Source organism: Medicago sativa, chromosome 8 (genome assembly GCF_051527215.1).
Source record: "Medicago sativa cultivar Bolivia chromosome 8, Bolivia_mono, whole genome shotgun sequence".
Classification (NCBI taxonomy): Eukaryota; Viridiplantae; Streptophyta; class Magnoliopsida; order Fabales; family Fabaceae; genus Medicago; species Medicago sativa.
Genome location: NC_140756.1, coordinates 63,109,842 through 63,134,920, shown reverse-complemented (window position 1 = coordinate 63,134,920; position 25,079 = coordinate 63,109,842). Strand labels below are relative to the sequence as shown.

The 25,079-nt window shown below is 34.6% G+C and overlaps 1 long non-coding RNA gene and 2 pseudogenes across 1 annotated transcript; 1 reads left to right on the top strand and 2 right to left on the bottom strand.

Moving 5' to 3' along the window:
- Window positions 1–350: 350 nt before the first annotated feature.
- LOC146900371 (uncharacterized) lies at window positions 351–935 on the top strand (annotated as a pseudogene).
- A 3,391-nt stretch (window positions 936–4,326) lies between these two features.
- LOC146900370 (uncharacterized) lies at window positions 4,327–5,685 on the bottom strand. The gene is made up of 2 exons (XR_015021325.1): window positions 5,152–5,685; window positions 4,327–4,674 (listed from the first exon to the last, which is right to left on the bottom strand). It is a non-coding gene; the product is annotated as an uncharacterized LOC146900370 (long non-coding RNA).
- Window positions 5,686–13,172: 7,487 nt separating this feature from the next.
- Window positions 13,173–23,541, bottom strand: LOC146900369 (uncharacterized; annotated as a pseudogene).
- Window positions 23,542–25,079: the final 1,538 nt, after the last annotated feature.

Here is a 25,079-nt window from a genome sequence, read left to right as displayed (position 1 = left end):
TTTTTTTACGATAAAACTATATGTCATTTTCAATAGTTATATTTTGACAATAAAAATATGTAGTTACTATTGAGAGAGAGAGAGAGAGAGAGAGAGAGAGAGAGAGAGAGAGAGAGAGAGAGAGAGAGAGAGAGAGAGAGAAACGTACAAAGCGACAACAAGAACATCTCCTGCTAGCTACTGCATCGATCACCTTGGACACAACACAATACACATGGTTTCAAAGACATAGGTACAAGCTCTTCTCATTTAATCTCTTTTTGGGTTATTGAATTGAATTTTGATATTGAAATTGGAAATCCCTCTTGATCAACCTTGTTTCTAGGTTTAGATAATCCCTCTTTTGATTGATCAACCTTGTTTCTAATTTACATCGCTTTTAAGTTCAAGTGTTCTATGAAGTGATTGATCGCCAACTTCAAGAGTTGAATAGTCGTTTTACGGAAGTGAGTACATAATTGCTACTTTGTATAGCTTGTTTAAGCCCGAGAGATTCCTTTTCAGCATTTGATATGGAGAGGTTGAATCGTTTAGCTCAATTTTACCCGTTAGAATTTTCTCCAGTGGAATTATTGGCACTAGATGATGAGCTTGATAACTATTTTGTAGATGTATGCTTTGATAGTGATTTTTTAGAATTAGAGGGGATTGGTGATCTTTCTTTAAAGCTGGTGGAGACCGGAAAACATATTGTTTATCCATTGGTATATTTGCTTTTAAAGTTGTCTTTGATATTACCTGTTGCAACCGCCAGTGCTGAAAGAGCTTTCTCTGCTATGAGTATTATCAAGAATCGGATGCGAAATCGCATGGGAGACGAATGGTTAAATAATTGTTTGGTTACTTATATTGAGGGTGATATTTTAGTTGGCATTGAAAATGAGAAAATTATTCAACGTTTCCAAAATATGAACAACCGAAGAGAAAAATTATGATGTATATGTAAGCTTTAGTTTGTTTCTTCTTGGCGAGGTCTTGGCCTAGCCTCCTCCTTTTTTGTACTTGTTTTTTGTTGAATATATTTTGGTGATGTCTCTCTATTGGCCTACACTACTAAAAATTCTTGGGTCCGTCCCTGTATTTGTTATATATTTTTAAAGATATTCAAAAAGATAAGTTTAATTTCTTACAATATGAAAGTGCAATATATTTATTATCTATACCTATGATTTTGATCAAAATCAAATTAATTTTAATAAAAAATTTAGAAAAATTATTGTTTGTAATTTATACGCATCAACGCTAGTTTAACGCTAGTTTAATACAAAGTGTTTATTATATAAATATATATTAAAGTCACTTAATTTCTTCAAAAAAAAAAAAAGTCACTTAATTAACAAAACATATATTTGGTTTTGTAGTAGATGACACACTTGAGCCTTTTTTTATAAGGAATTCAAACAAATATTATGAAGAAAAACTGAATTGCAAGGAATTAAACACATGATCTACCCATAACTATCATATCTATGACGGGACCTCCGACCCAGACGAGCACATCGAGAACATCAAATTTGTCTTAAACTATATGTCGTGGGTCAGTAAAAAGTAAGTTATTCGTAACTACCCTACGTCTAGTTCTTTTTTTGTAAAAATTTTGTCTCTTAAAACTCACCAAACCAAATTGCGAAGCTCGTTATAGCTTTTGCAAATAAATAAATAAAATATGGTTTCCATATTTTTGTTATAATTTTTTTTAAAGAATTTCACGAAGAAAGCTTCAAATGAGATATTAGTTTAAATAGAATTTTGTAGACCAAGATTTTCGGGTGTCAAGCCATTGATTGGACTTGAACCTTCAATCTACCGGACTTGCTCGATTTTATTCTTGGGAAGGGAAAAATGAGATTGAAAAACCCTTTTTGGATCCGGGGGTAAGTTACGATTCGGGAAGGTGTTAGGCACCCGCGTCGTTCACGGTACTCTGTGAGAACCTCTTTCTAACTTTATTTTTATTTGAAAATTTGTTGTTTAAAATTGAAGTGAAAGAATGGAGGGAGAAGAAGTATGAGTTTTTGTTATTTTTATTTGATCGATTTGGAAGGAATAAACCCTTGCCTACGTACCCTTAAAAGGGATCAAAACCATCGTAGTTCTCTCTTATAAAAAATATTTTTTGTGGGTTATGTTGATTTTAATTTGATTTTGAAAATGATTTTGAGAAGGGTTGCGAGACCTCAAGGTATAGAAGAATAAAATAGAAGTGAGGTTGTTTCATTTTATTTGAGAAATTTAGTCTAAGTTTAATTAGAGTTCATTTAGGAATTTGATTAAGAAAATAAAGGAAAAATCTCTTGGATTTGGATCCAAGGTTTATTAAGAAAATAATTTGACTTTTGCTTATTTGATTTTTGAGATAAAAAAGTTTTACTAAACTAACGGTAAACTAACGTGACGATGCGAAAAATAACGCGAGATAAAAGCGATAAATAGAGTGGTGTAGTGTCGGTGCTTGTGTCGGTGTGTGCAATTACTAAGCTATTACATACCATTCCTAGATACACGCTAAGAGAAAAACAAAGCCCCAAACAAATTACATCATTTCCCTAAATTATACACACTAGTATTATGGGGCTTAAAAATAATAAAGCATTAATAATAAAGTAAGGATTACCAAGATGTAAAAAACACATATGCAAAATAAAGCAAAATGAGGTAAAATATATATGTAATGATTTTTAAAATCCTAAACAAACCAAAGTGCATGAAGTAAAAACTACATCATTATATAAAACTAAACCAAATGCATGATATAGAGAAAAAGAAAAAGATTGGAATACTAATTAAAACATATGAGATTATAACTTAGTTTAATATGTTAAACTAAAGAAACAAGGTTTAAAATAAAACCAAAATAAGTAGTGGAAAAAAAAAAAAATGATGCGACAAAGATTTTTTAGAAAACAGGGGGGTGCAGAATGCAGAAATGGGGTTTAAACAGTAGTAAAAACAACTGATGAAACAGAATGGGCTTAAGAAGGGTGGAGCGGGTCAGACCAAAGGGAAAGTGGGCCGGTTCAGGATCTGGTGCGGTTCAACTGAACCGGTCCACTGTCAAATACTATATAAAACCCCATTTTAGGGTTTCACTTCATTTTGATAGATGTTTTCTTCTTCCCTTTGATATGAACGGCGCAACTTTACTTCTTCATCCTTCTTTCTTTCTTTTTTTTTTTTTTTTTAAAAAAAATTTTCTTAAACATAACAAACTCATGTGTTACACATTTAAACTACTCTATTTCTCTTGAATCCGATCTGCAAACTCAGGATGAATATGAAGTTGAGCTTTATCTTCATCGTTGGATCAAACCGGTGACTCCAGCGAACACTTCGAACAAAACAACTTCATATTTTCTTTTCAGTTAAACATCAGATTCGAAGATTTTTGTTCGAAGGAGTTCGGGACCGAGAATAGATCTACGAGTTTTTGTTCACGGATCTAAGGACACACATGACTTTGAGCAACGTTCGTATTTCTAAACCTCTGTGTTCTTTTTTCTAAACCGAGGGTTTTGATTTTCTTTCTTCATGTCTCTAATTTTTGCATGGACCGCCCTTTCGGGTTTCCAATCCATCGAGACGCTCTTTTTTGCCTAAGCCGCTTCTTCAAGTTTGCGACTTATCGAGCTTTTCATTTTAACAAAGTATTTCTTGACTGCATTGGCGTTCACAGAACATACAAGTTTGTCACCATTCTTTGTAAGTAGGCATTCCTTTGCCCCTGGAATCAGGTAACATATTTTTGAGCACAAAGCCACTTTCTTGACATTCACGGGGACGAGCCCTCTTTGTCGAATACTTGATATAACTGTCGGTGGCAGACGACAATAACACTTTTGAATTCAATCAAGCTTGGCTTTCATTGGAACTTCCGTTGACAGGACTTTGACCTCCATGTGGGGGCACTGCCTTTATACTGTGTACTGAGGGATGGTGGGGGGGGGGGGGGGGGGGGTTGCCCCTGTTAAAGTGTGCACTTGAAGTACAATATCCTTGCAAGGCAGATGGAAGCATCTTGTGCCAGTCTTTGTGCATGAAAGTCCTCTTCAAGACGGTCTTTCTTGATGTTTGTAGCTTCGATGGCCAAGATGCCCCAGTTGGCGAGAAATCTCATTGGAAACTTCTTCATCATCCCTTTTTCAGCCTCGGACATAGGGAACTCAAAGTCGAAAGAGAGTACAGGGTTTAAGTGTTCAACAGGTTTATTAATGCATGCTTTGATTATTGATATAAACACTATGATTATGCAGATATGTGGAAATGATTTAAAGGAAAATAATTTTTTGGTTTTTTGTATTACCATTTTTCCAGGAAAAAGCACAAAATAAAACCAAAGTCGGGATCAAAGCGACTTTTTAATTAATGATGAAAATACATAAAGCAAAAAGCCCTAAACAAGTTCACTTTCGTCTCGGGTGGGACGAAAGAATTTTCTTTTTTTTGAAAAACATAAAGCAATAACCAAACATATAATTTGAACAAATGAGTTGTAGAAAGAAACATCAGCAAAGACCCAACTGCAGCTAAACATTCCATGTATCAACATCATGCTCCAAGACCAGATAACAGATTAACTTGCAGATTCAAATTCAAACTCTTCAAAAGGTATGAGGTCTTTTCGGATCAACTTCTGAACTATCTTTTGAAATGCAAAACATTGTTCAATATCGTGACCTGGTGCCCCTTGATGGAAGGCACAAGATAGATCAGCTCTATATCCTGCTGGCAATATTGTCGGTACTGAAAGAGGCGCCATGGTGTGGATCAAATTCCTTTCAATCAACCTTGGGAACAATTCTGCATACTTCATGGGAATAGGATCAATCTGTGTCCTTGGAGCCTGTTGTCGAGGCTGTTGTTGACATTGTTGAAACTGGGGCTGATAACCCGGATTTTGAACAGTGTTGGTGATGGACTTAATAGCAGCAACAGAGCGAGAAACCGGATACTGTTGTTGACATTGTTGAAACTGGGGCTGATAACCCGGATTTTGAACAGCATTGATGGGCCTAGCAGCGGCAACAAAGTGTGGAGCCAGATGTTGCTGTTGAAGTAGCACTTTTATATCCGGGTCTTCGCAGAATCCGGTGTTATTTTCAATCAACTTCTGAACTTCTTCCTTCAAAGAGTAACACTACTCAGTGTCATGACCTGGTGCCCCTTGATGGAAATCACATTTGAGGTCAGGGCAATACCAAGATGGCAGAGGATTCGGCACCCAATGAAGTGGCCTGGTTTGAACAAGTTCCTTCTTAAGCAAGATGGGAAGCAAAGTTGCATATTTGATAGGAATTGGGTCAAACTATGATGTTTTCCAAGCCTGATTTTGAAGAATAAGTTGCTGAGGAGCCCAGTTCTGGGAAGTAAACGGCTGAGGAGCCTGATTCTGAGTAGTAAGCGGCTGAGGCTGTTGAGGAACCTGTTGTCGAGGTCGTTTCATGCTCCTTGGCTGATATAATGGTTGAGACCTTTGCTGAACAAGCAGTGGATCCTTTGCAGCCATCAACGAAGATACTAGGCTATTTAACTTCTCTACCTCAAACCGAAGTGTTGTTACCTCTCCACGAAGCTCATGGACCTCTTGCTCAAGCTGATCAATCTTTTGTGTTTGCATGAGTGTTTGCATGTGCGAGCCGAACTTGGATGAAGACATCGGACCACTTTACTGATGGATTGACCTTTTGTAGAGAAAGACACATGATAAGACACAGACTAGAAACTATGAATGCATGATATGTTTATGCAAAAATGTACAATATTTTTGTTATCGAAGGATTTATCAAGGTATTGACCTGATGGATTTTTCAAACTATGAATATTTGATTTTGAAAATGATTTTGAGAAGGGTTGCGAGACCTCAAGGTATAGAAGAATAAAATAGAAGTGAGGTTGTTTCATTTTATTTGAGAAATTTAGTCTAAGTTTAATTAGAGTTCATTTAGGAATTTGATTAAGAAAATAAAGGAAAAATCTCTTGGATTTGGATCCAAGGTTTATTAAGAAAATAATTTGACTTTTGCTTATTTGATTTTTGAGATAAAAAAGTTTTACTAAACTAACGGTAAACTAACGTGACGATGCGAAAAATAACGCGAGATAAAAGCGATAAATAGAGTGGTGTAGTGTCGGTGCTTGTGTCGGTGTGTGCAATTACTAAGCTATTACATACCATTCCTAGATACACGCTAAGAGAAAAACAAAGCCCCAAACAAATTACATCATTTCCCTAAATTATACACACTAGTATTATGGGGCTTAAAAATAATAAAGCATTAATAATAAAGTAAGGATTACCAAGATGTAAAAAACACATATGCAAAATAAAGCAAAATGAGGTAAAATATGCATGTAATGATTTTTAAAATCCTAAACAAACCAAAGTGCATGAAGTAAAAACTACATCATTATATAAAACTAAACCAAATGCATGATATAGAGAAAAAGAAAAAGATTGGAATACTAATTAAAACATATGAGATTATAACTTAATTTAATATGTTAAACTAAAGAAACAAGGTTTAAAATAAAACCAAAATAAGTAGTGAAAAAAAAAATGATGCGACAAAGATTTTTTAGAAAACAGGGGGGTGCAGAATGCAGAAATGGGGTTTAAACAGTAGTAAAAACAACTGATGAAACAGAATGGGCTTAAGAAGAGTGGAGCGGGTCAGACCAAAGGAAAAGTGGGCTGGTTCAGGATCTGGTGCGGTTCAACTGAACCGGTCCACTGTCAAATACTATATAAAACCCCCTTTTAGGGTTTCACTTCATTTTGATATATGTTTTCTTCTTCCCTTTGATATGAACGGCGCAACTTTACTTCTTCATCCTTCTTTCTTTTTTCTTTTTTTTTTTTAAAAAATTTTCTTAAACATAACAAACTCATGTGTTACACATTTAAACTACTCTATTTCTCTTGAATCCGATCTGCAAACTCAGGATGAATATGAAGCTGAGCTTCATCTTCATCGTTGGATCAAACCGGTGACTCCAGCGAACACTTCGAACAAAACAACTTCATATTTTCTTTTCAGTTAAACATCAGATTCGAAGTTTTTTGTTCGAAGGAGTTCGGGACCGAGAATAGATCTACGAGTTTTTGTTCACGGATCTAAGGACACACATGACTTTGAGCAACGTTCGTATTTCTAAACCTCTGTGTTCTTTTTTTTTAAAATGTTTTATGGATGAAAACCGAGGGTTTAGATCTATGAACGTATATGTTTTAAAATCCGATCCAAAGTGGTTCAAAAGTGATTTAAATCGAAAGTCTACCTTGATTTTATCGGAGAAAACTGCTTGGAAACGGAAAACTTTGGAATACTTCAACTAAAAGCTCTCTGTTGATACCTTCAAGCTTCGATCTGGTTGACTATGAGCTTCGAAACGAATTTGAACGGTGGATTCGAACTTAGAATTGAGTTTATATTGTTAAAATCGGTTTGGGTTTGATATTAGTGTTACTGAAAATTTTGAGGATGAATGTTCATGAATGTTTATGAACATTCATATTTTTTTTTATTTTTTGGTATTTAATTCGAAATTGGGAAATGAGAAGAAGAATTAGGGTTTCTGAAAAGGAACTCTGCGGCGCTACAGTGATTGGCAGTGATTAGGGTCAGTCTCTGCAATAAATGCTACTATATATACTGTGCAAAATTAGGTTAAGTTGCAGGTTCAACAGATGAGGTGTCCCTTTCACTGGACCAAAATGCCCTTACTTGGATCAGACTGGACTCTAAAGACAAAAGGACTATAAAAAGGACTAGACCAAATAAAACAAAATAGAACCATCTTAAATAATAAACAAAAACGTGACATTAAAAGGGAAAAAATGAAAATGGAAACAAAATAAAATTAATAAAAAAAATATGAAACAAAAAAGGAAAATGAAATAATGAGAATTAATAAAAATGAAGGTAAAATAAGTGAATTAATAAAAATTTAAAATTGTCCCTCTCGGTAACCAAATGAGGTATTTTAAAATACCTCTCTGTCGAAATTTCGACCGATATGACTAAAAAAAATTGCAGTGTTTTTTTAAAATACGAACAAAACTTTTTAAACGTTTAAACATACGAGCAAAGCGGGATTTAAGAAAAGACTTTAAATATTTTAAAAGTACGAATGAAAATTTTAAATGCCTAAAAATACGAACAAAGTGATTTTGACTACATAAAATGCGAACAAAATTTACTTGCTTTAAAATACAAGATAAAAGGTTTTAAGGGATTAAACAACGGATAACGAAACTTTAACTGGTTAAAACGAAAAACAGAGAATTCGAACCGTTTTAAAATACGGATAAAAATGGGTAAGAACAGAGAAAAGTGGTCAAAAATTGGGGTATGACAAGCATGTCATAAATAAAATATTTTAATTATTTTATCGTTTTGTTGCGACTTTTTTTAATAATAAAAGTTCAAAAAATGCGTAAAAGGGTTAGCTATTTTGAGAGATACATTTTTGAACAATTATTTACAATATTTTTTTTTGTTACAAAGTGCTAGGCTACCAAAATATATTGATAAAGAAACAAAAGTAGGGGATTAAGCCAAAACCTTTTTAAATAACTGAAAAATATGCTAAGAATAACGTAAGATGACATGTCATATATATATATATATATATATATATATATAGAGGGTTGCTAACTTACTCTCACCTAAAAACATAAAGAAGTAAGTTAGCAAGCATACTCCCACAGTCCCACTTGCATTTTACTAAAAACTCAATTCTATCTATTTACGTTATGTTATTAGCAAAGGATAAATTTGTAAATTACATTTTATTTTTTAAAACAAAAAAACATGTTAAAACATGCTATGTTTTTTTTTTTTTTTTTACAACACACCACTTAACATTGTTCAAGTAATTAACTCGTCAACCCCAAAAACCATATTACACCACACACAAAAATTAAATAAAAAACGTATCGACAAATTTACAAAATTATTCAGGAAAAATTGAGACGTGTTTTCTACCACTTGATGTACGGATACGCAAGTGTACCAATTCGTTTACCAAGTAATAAAGTGATAAGTAGATTATCGTATCCACATGGATTGTCGTTTCGTCCAAACAATTCGCGTTACTTATTTTTAGTTGATGATACAATAAAAGAGTAAAGGGTTAGAAGCTTGCAATTTTTATTTGTTTGCAACAAAGCAAGTTTACCTGTTTTTGGTTGCAGAAAAGTAAGCAGCGGTTAGGATTCTTCGAATCCCCTCTATTTATATTGTTGGATATTAAATAACACTAATGTCGCATTTATTTATCTTAGGTAGACTATACAAGTAATGAGGTCGTTGGGACGTTACTAACCTAATAGGTTGAAAGCAGCACCTGCTGTTCACACGATGATCCTTATGTGTGGGTTCTATACTTCTCGATTAACTAGGCATATCCCTTCAATGTTTGGTTCCACCTACTGGTCACACGGTGATCCTTACGTGTGGGGTCCTACCACCTCAAAGGTAATTGAAACATAGACTTTATGTTGGCTTTCCACCATTTCCAAAGGCAATGAAGGCCAAGGTTCCTTAGGTCCACCCATCTATGCATCTTAGGATACTCATACCACACACTCTCTCACACTTAGTAGTTCTACAAACGGGCAGCCGTATCAGCGTCTACCTTATCAAGGGTTTAAGAGAATGGTCCTATTATGCTACGACTTATTTCCTTTAAGAAGAAACTTGTTTCCTTGATTATTTAACTAGCTACATCCTAGGCTCAACAGATTTTACTCAATATTAGTAATGTCACCTCATAAGTACTTACTACTAGGGTCAACTCGCTTTCGGTATCTTTCGGTAGTTATAACTAATTACTTCCTAAACAGTTAGATATTAGTAGCGAGATTGAAATATCAAAATATAAGTATCAGGATAGTAATATCAATATTAGGCCCTGTCACAACCTAAGTATCTAATATAGGGTTACGCCTACTACAAAAATAAACTAAGGAGTTTCCTAATAAAACTTAATAGCGAACAAAAGTTAAATAAAATAAAAACGACATTAAATTAAATAAATATCCAACAAAAATAAATAAAGGTTCATCTTAGAAGTCTAACCAAAAAAGATTTAGTTATACATGATAACTAAAAACAAATTACTAAAGATAAAAACATACCCTATAAAATCAAGGAGAAGATAGAAGCTCTACTAAAGCTCCAAAGATGTCTTCCTCTTAAACTGCTTTAGTTATGAACAAGAAATTATGAATGAGGAAGACTAATATTAATAGTGAGAGTTTCTACCTTGGTTTGGGCTAAAAGTGTGGGCTTTGGCCACAAAAAGCAGGAAAAGACACTAGCGCCCCTCGCTTTTCGGATGCACAGGGAGCATGAGAAATGCCTTAGACGCATGTGAGAGTATGGAAAACCATGCCCTAGGTGCATGGAAAATTCCATAGGCGCATAGCCATGCCCTAGGCGCATGGTTTGTAAAAACCATGCCATAGGCATATGGCAAATAACTTGTCTCAGAACTTGGGGAACATAATTCCTCCCTCTTCCTAAGCTCAAATTCTCCTATTTTCCGTCGCTTTAGCTCTTTGTCTTCAAATAACTTGTCTCGGAAATTGGGGAACTATGAGGCCTCTTGAATCTTGATTATTGGTCTTCCTAAGTCTTCACAAATCTTCGGATATTCTTGATTTGCCGATTTGCATGATTTCTTCGTGAATTACTTCAAAACCCCCCTAAAATTGCTATGTTTCGGGAAAACTAAAATTAGAGACTCAAATATAGAAAACATTAAAAAAAAAGTACTGAAATCATAGACAATTGTTCTAATACTCTTCCTTTTTGCTTCTAGAACCTACTGAAAATAACTGAAAAACATGCTAAGAATAACGTAAGATGTCATGTCATCATAACCCCAAACTTAAATTGTTGCTTGTCCTCAAGTAACGAAAGAAAAACATAATTTATTCTTTGCATTTTTTCAGGAAAAACATACCTTTCCGGGAGTTGTGCTTAGAAATCATTCATCACATTTATAGCAAAGCAACAACTAACTTACCACAGTACATTCAAGCGGGTCTGGCTCGGCGAAAGTAACCTATATTTTTAGCCATACTCTTTTCTATGGTACATGTATGTATCTCCTAAAGTCAGTAGGGCTGGTCACTGCATTTTCCAACTTCAGTCGTCACATGAATGTACCTTTCTATAAATTTGAAACAATTCTAAACAAACAGTCAAGTTAAAGTTATCCACACACTTAGAGGACTTTGATGGTTATAACTTAGCTAAGGTTAAGGGTGGATATATTTTGGGAAAGTAGGCTAACAAAAGAACTTGGAGTTAGTTCATTAATCTAGGCATTCCTACTAAACTTTCATGAACTGCCATCATTCCTTCCTTGATTCAAACAAAATGGGTAAAACAGAAGAACTATTTGTCTTTTTATTTTTGACAGAAAGAAAACATTTTTTTTGAGAGACCATTTTTTTCTACTGTTACCCCAACTCAAACTTAAGATGTTGCTAATTCCAAAGAGCAACTCCAAACTTAGTTTCAAAACATGTGTAGTCATAATAATACATATCTAACTCCAAGTGAAATTAAACAAGGTGCATTTAAAGTGTAGGACTGTGACATGATTCGTCACTAAAAAGAAAGAAATTTTCTCCAGAGACTCAAAGTGGTTTCACAAAGGGAAATATGAATATAAAAGGGTGGCTTGAAAGGCTCAAGGTACGAAAGAAAAATTGTCTTGTGTGTAATATAACTTAACCGGTCGTCCATAAAGAACGACAACAAATTCAAGCAAAAATAACATTCATATGTAACACTCATAATTGGAAATATTTAAGTATCTAACAACCTAGAATGGATATGGAAATATGTGGCTCTGAATCTCATTGGTTATATTATTCGGAAAAGAGATGGTGATCCTATAAGTACTTCCGCTAGCAAGTCCCATAAAGTATCATGCTCTTGAATGTAAGGGTAAACTAACCTCCGCCTTAAATGCTTTGAAATGAATACCTAAGGCTAAAACAAATTTAAGCATAAAAGAAAAGGTTGTATATGTAAATGCAAAAGAAATAAAATGTTATTAGATAATACTTGAAGGATTACCAACAGAAAAAGTAAAGAAATTGATTAGGTAGATCATCTCAACTTAGCAAAAATAAAAATGTAGAAAAATAAAACAATGGGTTGCCATCCATTCAACGCGTGTTTAGCGTCTCCGTAACGACGATCAATAGGTTTCCTCTTATCCAGCGCTTCTTTTGAGTCATTAGCTTAACAAAATAGGTTGCCTCCTATTCAGCGCGTGTTTAACGTCCCGAGCCTGACGTATATGTCTAACTTGTGCTTGGGAGCCTCTGTCCTTCAGGCTCCTTGATTTCTTCCTCCTCTTCAACCTTCAGTTGGATTCTTCCTTCGGCACTTTGTCCTACTTGGGGTAACGGTACTGTCTAGAAACTTTGTAGGTGACGTAGTCTTCTCCTGATCTGATGATAATTTCCCCTTGATCCACATTTATTATAGCAGCGGGAAATGGCGAGAAAAAGTCTCCCTAAGATCTTTTGAAATTTATCTAATCCCCTCATTTCCAAAACTACTACCTCAATAGGGAACGTGAATCCATCAATGTCAACATTCATAGTCTCTATTACACCTTAATCATTCTTTAGAGAACCATTAGCAAGTCATATTCTTACTTCGCAAGTCTTTAACTCTAATCCTCCAATTTTATTGAATAGTGATAGTGACATCATGTTTGCACTAGATCCGAGGTCACACATCACTTCTCCAAGATAGAATCCCTTTATGGTAACTTTTCTGGCAACAACAACCATCTTCTCATGAAGTGGTTTTTCGGGTGTTGAGAATAAGTAATCCAAAAGGTTGTTGCAACATTGGTTCTTGGTTACTTTCCTGGTTTGTAAGACATCCCTGAGAGTGGACCATTATTTCACCATATGTTTCAATGCTTCTGTTACCTTGCTTTCAGTTGTCAGAGGACCAATCTCATTCACTTCTATAATTTTGCAAGTTTCATTCCCAGGATTATCTAGAGATGTTCTGGAAAATCTTGTTCTTGTAGAATTTGCATACTCAGTAGACAGTTGTCCCATCTGCACTTCCAAGTTTTATACATCAATTTCGTGTTGTTTTTCTATCTCTATGATTTCCTTAGCTAGTCGCTCAAGTTGCCCCTAGGTATTCTTCATACCTTGAGAGAATATCTCTTCTAAACTTTGCCTTGGTTGTTTCTGTTGAGTTTCTTAGGGGGCGGTTTGTCTGTGGTGGTTGGAGAACATTGTTGCTTCGGTAAGAAAAGTGTGGATGTTCTGCCCAACCTGGATTGTAAGTGTTTGAGTATGGATTCCACTGGTGCCTAGAAAAATTCCCCATATACTTCACTTGCTCCTCTGAAAACCCTAAACTTGCTGGTAAGCATGCACCACTTTCAAGTGTTTGCTCACAGAAGTCACAATTGGCTTTTGCAGATAGTTGTGCAACTTCAGGAGCTTCCAACCTTTTTGCTAATGTTTCTAGTTGTATGCTGGGAAGTTTATTACTAGCAAGTAAAGCATCTTGAGTGTTTAGATTTATCATACCTTTCTTCTTTGGGTTACCTCTTCCTTATAGTGTGTAACACCCCGTTTTCCCAACATAAAAATTTCATAATAAATCAGAGTATTTAAATCATAAACGGAATGTCACATACTTCTTGAAAGTCATAAACTGAATAAATAACAATTTATTCTTCAAAATCATTTAACATAAGTAATTCAAAACTTCGCAGCGGAATTAGTTCATTCAACATAAAAAGTCTTTGGCACGCAGGCCTCAACAGAAAATCTCATAAGTCTTAGTTCAATATTTATTCATAAAAGTTCATAAACAATACGTAAGGAATAGAAGTAAAGTTAAGTCTCATCCCGTTACGTATCAGAGCACCTAGACACATATGTGAGGAGTCCACTCACGACGCCTCTAATCTTGATTACCTGCAAGTTACCCATACGAAGAGAAACATTTTCAAGCAGAGGGGTGAGATTTCTCAAACAATAATATTAAGCATATAAATCATATAAAGTACATTCAACAACTTAAACATCTTAATAATTCATTAATCATATCTAACAACTTAAACTTCCTTAGCTAGTGTCATTATTCTTCCTACATTAGTCATATATTTCATATTATATCATCATATAAATATCATCACATATCTACAGATATTAGTCATAAGCATTATCATATATCCTTTTTAATCATAGCATCATACATCAACTTAATCATAGACATAAACATCATCATATAACATCAAATACTAATCATAACCATCTCATAACTTTATATATATATATATATATATATATATATATATATATATACACATATATATCAATCATAAACAAAATCACAAACAATCATCTTAACTATAATCACAAGGAATCTTCATACATCATCATTAGTAAACGTATAACATCTTATCATAAATCACATATCAGCATATCATAAATCACATAGCACCTTATCATAAATCATATAGCATCTTATCATAACAACTTCATATTCAACCATCATAAACAAATCATAATCAACATCATAGGTACAAACACAATGTCATCAAGTATCATCATAAATCTATTCATAAAACATCACTTATCATTACATCATATCATCAACTTTTCATAATAATAATCATAAGTATCAACATCTAACATCAATAATAATCATAAGCATTAACAGCTAACATCAATAATAATCTTAAGCATTAACAACTAACATCAAATATAATCATAAGCATCATCATGTAATTAACATAAGTATCATTATCAAAACATCGTCATCAAATCATAAACAAACATCATCATCAAAACATCGTCATCAAATCATAAACAAACATCATCATCATCAAAACATCATAACAACTTCTTAATCAAACTCATAATCAACTTCATAATCATTCATAGACAACATTCTTAATCAAATTCATCATTCACTTCATATTCAATCTTAAACAACTTCATAGTCGACTCGACACTTGACTTGACAATGCGACCCAACTTGACAATGCAACTCTTAACAACTTAAATCATCGTAAACTTCTTGATATGCAAATGCATGTGGTACCATTCAGCAACATATATATGAGCGTAATTAGGCTCTTCAACAAGTGAGCATAAAGCTGCCGGGCCTAAAGCCCCCAACGTAGTTTGAGCATTAAGCTGCCGGGCCTCAAGCCCCCATCTTTAATGAGTATGCAATTGACTCAATCTCCCTACAACTTGACAACTTAAACAACATCTATGACATCCTAACATCTTGACATCTTGACAACATAACAATTATATTATGCTAGTAAATACCAACATATAACATAACAAAATATCACATAAATCATGTAAATCATACCAATCATATAAATATATTCTAAAACTAATTAAAATAATTAAATAAAAAGGAGGGTGTTACAACTCTCCCCAACTTAAAAGAATTTCGTCCTTGAAATTCAAGCACAAGAGAAAATAAATTTAATTATTGTTTCTTCAAACAAAACACAAAACCACATCAATGTTAGTCAGTTAAACATGATCACATAATAAAACATAACTACTAACTAGAAAACATAACGACACGACACAACGACTCTTCTACTTGGCCGGACGGACCGACCTTCTCAGATACCAATTGTAACACCCCGTTTTCCCAACATAAAAATTTCATAATAAATCAGAGTATTTAAATCATAAACGGAATGTCACATACTTCTTGAAAGTCATAAACTGAATAAATAACAATTTATTCTTCAAAATCATTTAACATAAGTAATTCAAAACTTCGCAGCGGAATTAGTTCATTCAACATAAAAACTCTTTGGCACGCAGGGCCCAACAGAAAATCTCATAAGTCTTAGTTCAATATTTATTCATAAAAGTTCATAAACAATACGTAAGGAATCAGAAGTAAAGTTAAGTCCCATCCCGTTACGTATCATAGCACCTAGACACACATGTGAGGAGTCCACTCACAACGCCTCTAATCTTGATTACCTGCAAGTTACCCATACGAAGAGCAACATTTTCAAGCAGAGGGGTGAGATTTCTCAAACAATAGTATTAAACATATAAATCATATAAAGTACATTCAACAACTTAAACATCTTAATAATTCATTAATCATATCTAACAACTTAAACTTCCTTAGCTAATGTCATTATTCTTCCTACGTTAGTCATATACTTCATATTATATCATCATATAAATATCATCACATATCTACAGATATTAGTCATAAGCATTATCATATATCCTTTTTAATCATAGCATCATACATCAACTTAATCATAGACATAAACATCATCATATAACATCAAATACTAATCATAACCATCTCATAACTTTATATATATATATATATATATATATATATATATATCATAAACAAAATCACAAACAATCATCTTAACTATAATCACAAGGAATCTTCATACATCATCATTAGTAAACGTATAACATCTTATCATAAATCACTTATCAGCATATCAGAAATCACATAACACCTTATCATAAATCATATAGCATCTTATCATAACAACTTCATATTCAACCATCATAAACAAATCATAATCAACATTATAGGTACAAACACAATGTCATCAAGTATCATCATAAATTTATTCATAAAACATCACTTATCATTACATCATATCATCAACTTTTTATAATAATAATCATAAGCATCAACATCTAACATCAATAATAATCATAAGCATTAACAGCTAACATCAATAATAATCTTAAGCATTAACAGCTAACATCAAATATAATCATAAGCATCATCATGTAATTAACATAAGTATCATTATCAAAACATCGTCATCAAATCATAAACAAACATCATCATCAAAACATCGTCATCAAATCGTAAACAAACATCATCATCAAAACATCATAACAACTTCTTAATCAAACTCATAATCAACTTCATAATCATTCATAGACAACATTCTTAATCAAATTCATTATTCACTTCATATTCAATCTTAAACAACTTCATAGTCGACTCGACACTTGACTTGACAATGCGACCCAACTTGACAATGCAACCCAACTTGACAATGCAACTCTTAACAACTTAAATCATCGTAAACTTCTTCATATGCAAATGCATGTGGTATCATTCAGCAACATATATGAGCGTAATTAGGCTCTTCAACAAGTGAGCATAAAGCTGCCGGGCCTAAAGCCCCCAACGTAGTTTGAGCATTAAGTTGCCAGGCCTCAAGCCCCCATCTTTAATGAGTATGCAATTGACTCAATCTCCCTACAACTTGACAACTTAAACAACATCAAGAACATCTATGACATCCTAACATCTTGACATCTTGACAACATAACAATTATATTATGCTAGTAAATACCAACATATAACATAACAAAATATCACATAAATCATGTAAATCATACCAATCATATAAATATATTCTAAAACTTGTTTTATCTTGGTTTTTCGGGTGTCAAACATTGATTACGTTTGAACCTTTTAAACCGGTGATATCTTATTTTTTCTTGGGAAGGGAAAAAGTAAGCAAAACCCTTGAGAATCGAGGTCCGGGAGTTGTTTTCGCTACGGGAAGGTGTTAGGCACCCATAACGACTATAGTAACCTATAGGAACCGTCTTTACTTTCTACGCGCGCGCTTTATTTTTAAATGATATTGGAAAATGTTTATTTAAACCTAAGAGTTTCTAAGTGAAGAATTGGAGGGAGAAGAATGTTTTTGGATTTTTATTTTAGTTGAATTGAAGGAATTTTGTTCCTTGCCTACGTACCCGTTTAAGGGATCAAATCCACCGTAGTTCTCTTCCAAAAATGTTTTTGTTTTTGTTGATTGATTTTAAGTTTGAAAATGAAGTTTTGAAGAATAGAAAGAGGCCTCAAGGGCATGAGATTTGGAAAATGTGAGGTGGGATTAGTTATTTGCAAAATGTGGTCTAAGTATGGTTATTTTTCATTGAAATTTGATTAAGAGAATAAAAGGAAAATTCAATGGGGTTTTGGACCCCAAGGTTTATTATGAAAAAGAGTTTGAAAGGTGTTGTTCACATTTTTTTTGAAATTGATTTTTCTAGGTTTAAAGCCTAAACATACATCTAAACATACAATCCTAAACATACATCTAAACATGCATATTCTAGCTATATACTATAGTGATGTGTGTGTATGTGTCGGTGCTTGTGTCGGTGTACATCATTAGAGTCCATTGTCCTTATTACATCATACCCTAGATACATTCTATGGCCTCTTTGCCAAGAAATTAAAAGCATGGAAGTAACATATTACAAAACTTCTAAGTATTTACATTCTAAACTTGGCATGAATTATAAAGGGTAGAAAAAAAATAAAAGAATGAAGATGTGAGATGGGGAGAGAAATACTCATGATGTATGAAACACAATGGAGGAAATGGTTAGTAATATGAGGCATAAAAGGAAGAGACATAAGCAAGTAAAGCTATTATAACCAAAAGGAGGAATATAAAATAAGCAAAAGTAGTGTAAAATAGACCTAAAATTCCTCATCAAGGCAAGGCTTAACCATGACCTATAATTCCCATGTTTCATCACATTTTTAGATGTGAAATTCAAGACTTAAAAGAAATGAGAATCTAAGAGTCATAGTAAGCCTCACACTTCAAGGTGAACTTAGACTTATTTTACGCTAACATTACTTGCAAGACAAGAAATTGACAATTTCTATTTACAAACAGTAAATGAAAAGATGCAAATTGGTTACCAACACATCCTAAGATCACACAATAAGCCTATGCACTAATTGGACAAAGAAATCACACCAAAACATAGTAAAAAACTTGCAAGGATTTAACAAGAGTACAAACTATCTACAAGATACATCACATATAAATTTTTACCAATTTTAATATGTAAAACACTCATAAAAGTATCAAGAAACACATCAAATCACTCAAGAAATTTTTAGATGTTTTTACAAAAGATTTTGAGTTGAAAGGGGTACAAGAAGCAAGAAACACGTGTGAAATAGCAAGAAAAAGAAAACCAGAGGACAGTCTGCGCTACAAACAAGCCCAGGCCCAAGGGAATATGGATCCTGGACTATCCAAACGTGCCAGGGACGTTAGATTGATCCAGGACCCACAAACCCTAGATCCAACGCTCGTAAACACGCAGCACACCGTAATAACATGCAGACGCACAGAAACAAGACATCAGGATCGTACACGTGGAGAACCATGGATCTAACGAATGAGATTGGGAGATGGAATGAACCGAATTGAACCAGACCGGTTCACGTGCCTATATAAGCACAATGAAACCGGTCCAATTCATTTCTTCCTTCCCCTTCTCTCACTACAAAGTTCTAGAGAGAGATGCTCTGCAATCTCTCTTCATCTTCTCCGATGAACATGACGGCGGAGGCGTGGTGGTTCGCCGGCGGCGCCACCACACCTGGACATTTTTTCGAAACTTTTTGCACCATCGTGTTCATTTGAGTCTCCTCTTTACGATTCTTGCACTCGTTTTTCAAAATAAGGCACGGATTCGAACAGATCTACACTCGTTTCTACGTTTTAGGGTTTCGAAAAATTCTCTTCAATCTTTTCGGAACTAAACCCTATCTTGACCTATTTTACATGCTGATGATGAATCTATGCTTTATTTCGAAGAATAAACGGTGAATCTTCATGATTTTTGAAATTAGGGTTTGGTTTCATTTTTTTTTGAATCTTTTCGAAGTTTTCACTTCGATTCACCGTTTACTTTCACTTTTAAACCTTCGATGATGATTTGAAGCAAAAAACGAGAAGGATTTGTATGTTTACCTGATTTTGTTTGGAGATTCGAACAATTAGATCCTGCGAAGCTTCTGGTGAGTCTTGAACTGAAAATAAATCAGTTATTCTTTCTCTTTCTGCTTCACTGGTTCCAAATTCGCTTTGATCTTCTCTTCTTCTTACTCTTAATGTTGTGATCGCACAATTTCTTCGGATTTGTGCTTGAATTGCGGCTTTTTCAATTCGATGATGAAGATTCGAACTCGAATCTCTGAGAATTGCAATAAATTTGTTGTAATTGTGCTGAATTTGTGATGCTGGTATTCTAGGGTTTGAGATTGGGGATGAACTTTTCTGGAGAATTGTTTGTGTTTTGATCGTAACCGTTTAGAGAGAGAAAATGTGATTCTGTTTCTATGAGTTTGATGAGTTGGCGTTGAATGATTGATTCTTCTTACTGTATTGATGAACTGGCTCCTTTTATAGGCTGCCATGTGGCCTTGGTGGCCAATGGCTTGTTGACATGTGTCCCTGGACCTGCTCTGATTCGAAACTGGACAAATTTTGGACCCAAGGGCCTTTCTGCAAAATTAAGAACTAAAAGGACCAATCTGCAAAAATTGAAAATTCATGGACTATTCTTGTAAAAAGAAAAAAAAAGGACTGGACTGTAAAAAAAGACTTAGCTGCAATTGACCAAAGGAATTAAGAAGTTTGACCTAAAAAAAAAGATTCGAATCAAAAAAGGACTTAAAAGAAAATAAAGTGACTCAAAGGACTAAAATGCAATTTTAGGAATTTTGGTCTAAAAGATAAAATGAATTAAAATTGGTAATTGGAAGATAACGTAAAGTGAAACGAATAAAATTGACAAAACGGACTAAAACGAACCAATGGCTTAAATGAGGTACTTTAAAGTAACCTCTCTCTGCCAAAATTTCGTGTGAAATGACCAAAATGCCCCTAGGGCTTAAAACGACTAAAAATGACTCAGATGCAATTAAAAAATGGATTTTTAACAGAAATTGAATCAAAGACTCATACAAGCAAAATTAAAAGACTCAGAGACCATTTTTAGGATTTAAACAGGGCTTTAACACATGAAAAGACTAAAGTGCCCCTAGGGGCAAAACTGACTCAAAATGACTTCAAATGCAATTTTTAAAATAGATTTTGACGTAGAATGGAACAGAGACTTATTCAAACTACTTGAAAGGACTCAAACAAAATTTTAAAAGATTGAAAGAAATCTTGCCATAGGAAATGACTGAAATACCCTTACATGTGAATTTTGCAAATAACATTGAAATAAAATGCAGAGAGAGATGCAATTGATCAGAGACATATCAAATGGCTTGAAATGCAAGATAAGATGAATTGAGTTAGTATTTTTAGGTCCAAAATTAGGGTATAACAAAACTAATTAAAATAATTAAATAAAAAGAAGGGCGTTACAGAGTGTCCCCGATGCTCATTCAGAGACATGTTGTCAATCAGCTCTCGTACCTCATCAACTATTTCAATTTTCATGGATCCTCTCGCAAAAGCATCTAGTAACATCCGAGTATCCAATTTTACATATAGTTATGCAACTTCAGGAGCTTCCAACCTTTTTGCTAATGTTTCTAGTTGTATGCTGAGAACTTTATTACTAGCAAGTAAAGCATCTTGAGTGTTTAGATCTATCATACATTTCTTCTTTAGGGTCGCCTTTTCCTCAGAGTGTCCCCGATGCTCATTCAGAGACATGTTGTCAATCAGCTCTCGTACCTCATCAACTATTTCAATTTTCATGGCTCCTCTTGCAAAAGCATCTAGTAACATCTGAGTATCCAATTTTAGTCCTATAGTGAAGGCTTGCATGATATCCATTTCTGACAACTTGTGACCAAGACACCTCTTCAAAAGTAGCTTGAACCTTTTCCATGCATCAGAAAGTAATTCTCCCTCTTGTTGCTTGAAGCTGGAAATCTCCTTCTTCTGCGCCAAGTATTTTGCAGTTGGGAAATACCTGTCCAAGAATTCCCTCTTGAACTGATCCCAAGTCTCGATTGTACCACTTGGTAGTCCATCCAACCAATCATTTGTCCTTCTGGTTAGGGAATACCCAAACAACCTGAGTCGTATGTATGATTCCGACACCCCAACAGAGTTGATTGCGCTGTAGGCATCCAGAAAATGTGTCAAGTGTGCTTTGCAATCTTCTGACTCCTTGCCTCAAAATTGGTTAGATTTCAAATTCATCATAACACTGTTCTTGATGTCAAACACCACTGGGTTTGCTGGTTGGAAACCAAGTGATACTTCCTTCAGACTATCCAACCTCCTGATAGATGTTTGGCAAGTGTACCAATTACTATCGAAGTAGTAAAAATATCGATCCCACGAGGACTGTTTTTAACTTCAATAATTCAATCGCGTTATAAAAATAGGATGTATAAAAGTTTATTTTGTTTTGCCACTAGGCAGTAGATTTGGTTTGATTTTATGAAATCAAATAAAAGAAAATAGATTTGATTAAGAAAATATGGAGAGAGATGAGATCAGATCCGTCGAATCCTCTAAGTTCCCCTAATTGGTATACCGCACCTATTTGTTATGAATCTTCTTCTAATTTACGATGATTAACAAAATAGCTCTAATCAATCCCTTGAATTAGAACCCTCTTCTCAAACTACAGCCCCCAATCCCTTGGGTGGTCTAATAATTCTTGAAGGTTTTATCGAACGTTAACCTATTATCACTAACAAACGATTATCTATTCCTAGGCTAACCCTGTTTATTAGAACAATTCAATTAGGTCTAAGTCGAAAGCCATGGTCAGTGGTCATTCGTTCTCACAAAATCAGGTTATATGTGATCAAGATATAAAAAGCATTAAGAACAATTGAATTGAATAAACTAGAATTGAATTCATAAACGAAATAGAGTTTCACAGCAACATGGTTCAATTAGGGTTACAAAGATTCATCTCGGATCTAATCTCTAAGAGATTTAGCTACTCATAATCAAGTTTACAAATAGCATAATCAATGAAATAATTAAAACATACATGAATTGGTAAAAGGTTGAAGAAATCGCCCTTCTAGCCGTCTCCGATGTCTCAAAATCGCACTTTGCTCTCCAAAATCGTAACCCTTGTTCTTCAGGATTAGTGCAGTATTTATAGAAGTCATGGGCCTGACCCATCAAAATCGCGTCGCGCCATGTATATAGGTGTGCCGCGATTTCCCTCAAACAGGGAGGTTGTAATTTCGCTTCAAAAATCGCAACACGGCTTGAAATTGGCGTGGCGCGATTTGCTTCAAACAGACTTCAATATTTCAGCTTTTTGCACTCCATAACAGTATAAATTGCATGAGAACTCTATCAAAATGTCACAATAAGTCCTAAAAATTACGTAATGATAGCATGTCATCACCTCTCATAGTCTTCTAGGGTAATGCGACTTTGATTCAAGTCACCCCTCCTTTAGAACTTTTGGAATACCGTTTCATCAAACAACTGTTACTAAACTGTAAAAAGTCAACTAACAAACAAATTCGTCAATAATAAACAAGTGCAGATTCATCACAATACGGGGAATAACAAGTTCAACGGACTAAGAATATAAAAACAGTACAAAACAGAAACAAAGTACTAAAAAGAAAAGTACAACGAAAACACTAAAACAAGCAAAGCTGAACCCTCAGTGGTCCAGTCCCATGTCCACATCCTCATCACCACCAGTATCAGGTAACCCATCAAAGAAGGCTAGCGGGATTTGTCAAATCTCTCGAAAGAGCCAGTGATCGGCTTCCTATGCATATGTGCCTCTGCAGCAAACTCAGTGGAAAACCTAGGACGGTTTACCCACATAAGATCAGAGATTTCATTCATCCAAATAGCAGAAGTAAACATGTATTCCAGAACCATAAGATGAACCGGCGGATAAGAACCATGTTGACTGCCTTCTCCTCTCTCCATTTGAGGTGGCTGCTGCTGTGGGGGTGCTTCAGGTGCACCACCTTTCTTCCTCATAAACTCCTCAGACTTCTTCATAAAGACATCCATGGTCTTGTCGGTGCTAGGCTGAACAGTAGGAGTATGCAAATCACCCTCAAACTCTTGCAATAATCGAACCATTCTCTTGCGTCATCAGAAATAAATCGGTTAACATTTGATGGTGGGACAGCGTTTCTTTTGCGTTTGTTTTGGCTAGATGAAGGTTGGGTGGTAGTTGTCTTAGGCTTGGTTTGTTGTCTAGTTTGTGGTTTTGAAACATTTTGTGGTTTGGGTGCCATTTGTGTGAAAGTTTGAGAGTGTGTGAAAAAGGGTAGGCTGTTTTGGTTAATTGAAATGGATGAAGATGAAGAATGTTGGATGAATTGGTGTTGGGATATGCTAAGGAGATGAAAAATTGATGAAAAGGGTTGATTTTCGTGGGTTAGGGTTCCTAGAGAAAATTGGGCAGAGTAACTAGGAAAATGGAAAGAGGTTTATGCTGAAACTGCTGGTTCTTTAATAGGCTCTTGCAAAATCGCGTTACGATTGGGAAATCGTGGTGCGATGGCAGTTTGTAACGGTTACCTTATTCAAATTATCACAAGGATCGTATCACGATTGTCACTACCGTGACGCAATTTGGCTGAGGCAGAAAGGGGTGCAAAATTTTTCTGAAATCATACCACGATCCCCCAATCGTAATACAATTTAAGCGGTCAAGTCCAGGCAGTTTTACTTCAAAATCGTATTATGATTTGACAATCGTAACGCGACTTTGAAGACATAATAAAAAATTTTAAAGTTTGCAATTTTTTCCTGGACTTCCACTTTTGAGAAACAAGAGTTTTTGAAGAGGAGATTGTGACACAACATCAGTATTGTATCACAATCTTCTTGGCAGGGCTTGCACACTAAAACTTTGAAAGAAAAATTCCTGCCTGTTTTGTGTTTCGTTGTTGAAATTTTTTTTTTATATATTGAAAACAATAAAAATAAATACTACCTGAAATTAAATCTAGTGGGTTGCCTCCCACCAAGCGCTTTCTTTTACGTCATTGAGCTTGACGCTTCAACCACTGTTAGGGTTGCAAATATGTCAGAAAGAACACATCATCCTTCTTCTTCCTCTTGTTTGGTAGGAATTCCATGAATTTGTAACAAAGAAGTAGATGCTCCCATGCACTCACAGTTAAACCTTTGGAATTTAAGCTCTCCCACCTTAGAGAAGCACAAGCAACCATCTGCACATGAGTGATTTCCTTAACCCCTGTTTGTTCAGACTTCGGGAAAATGTCAGC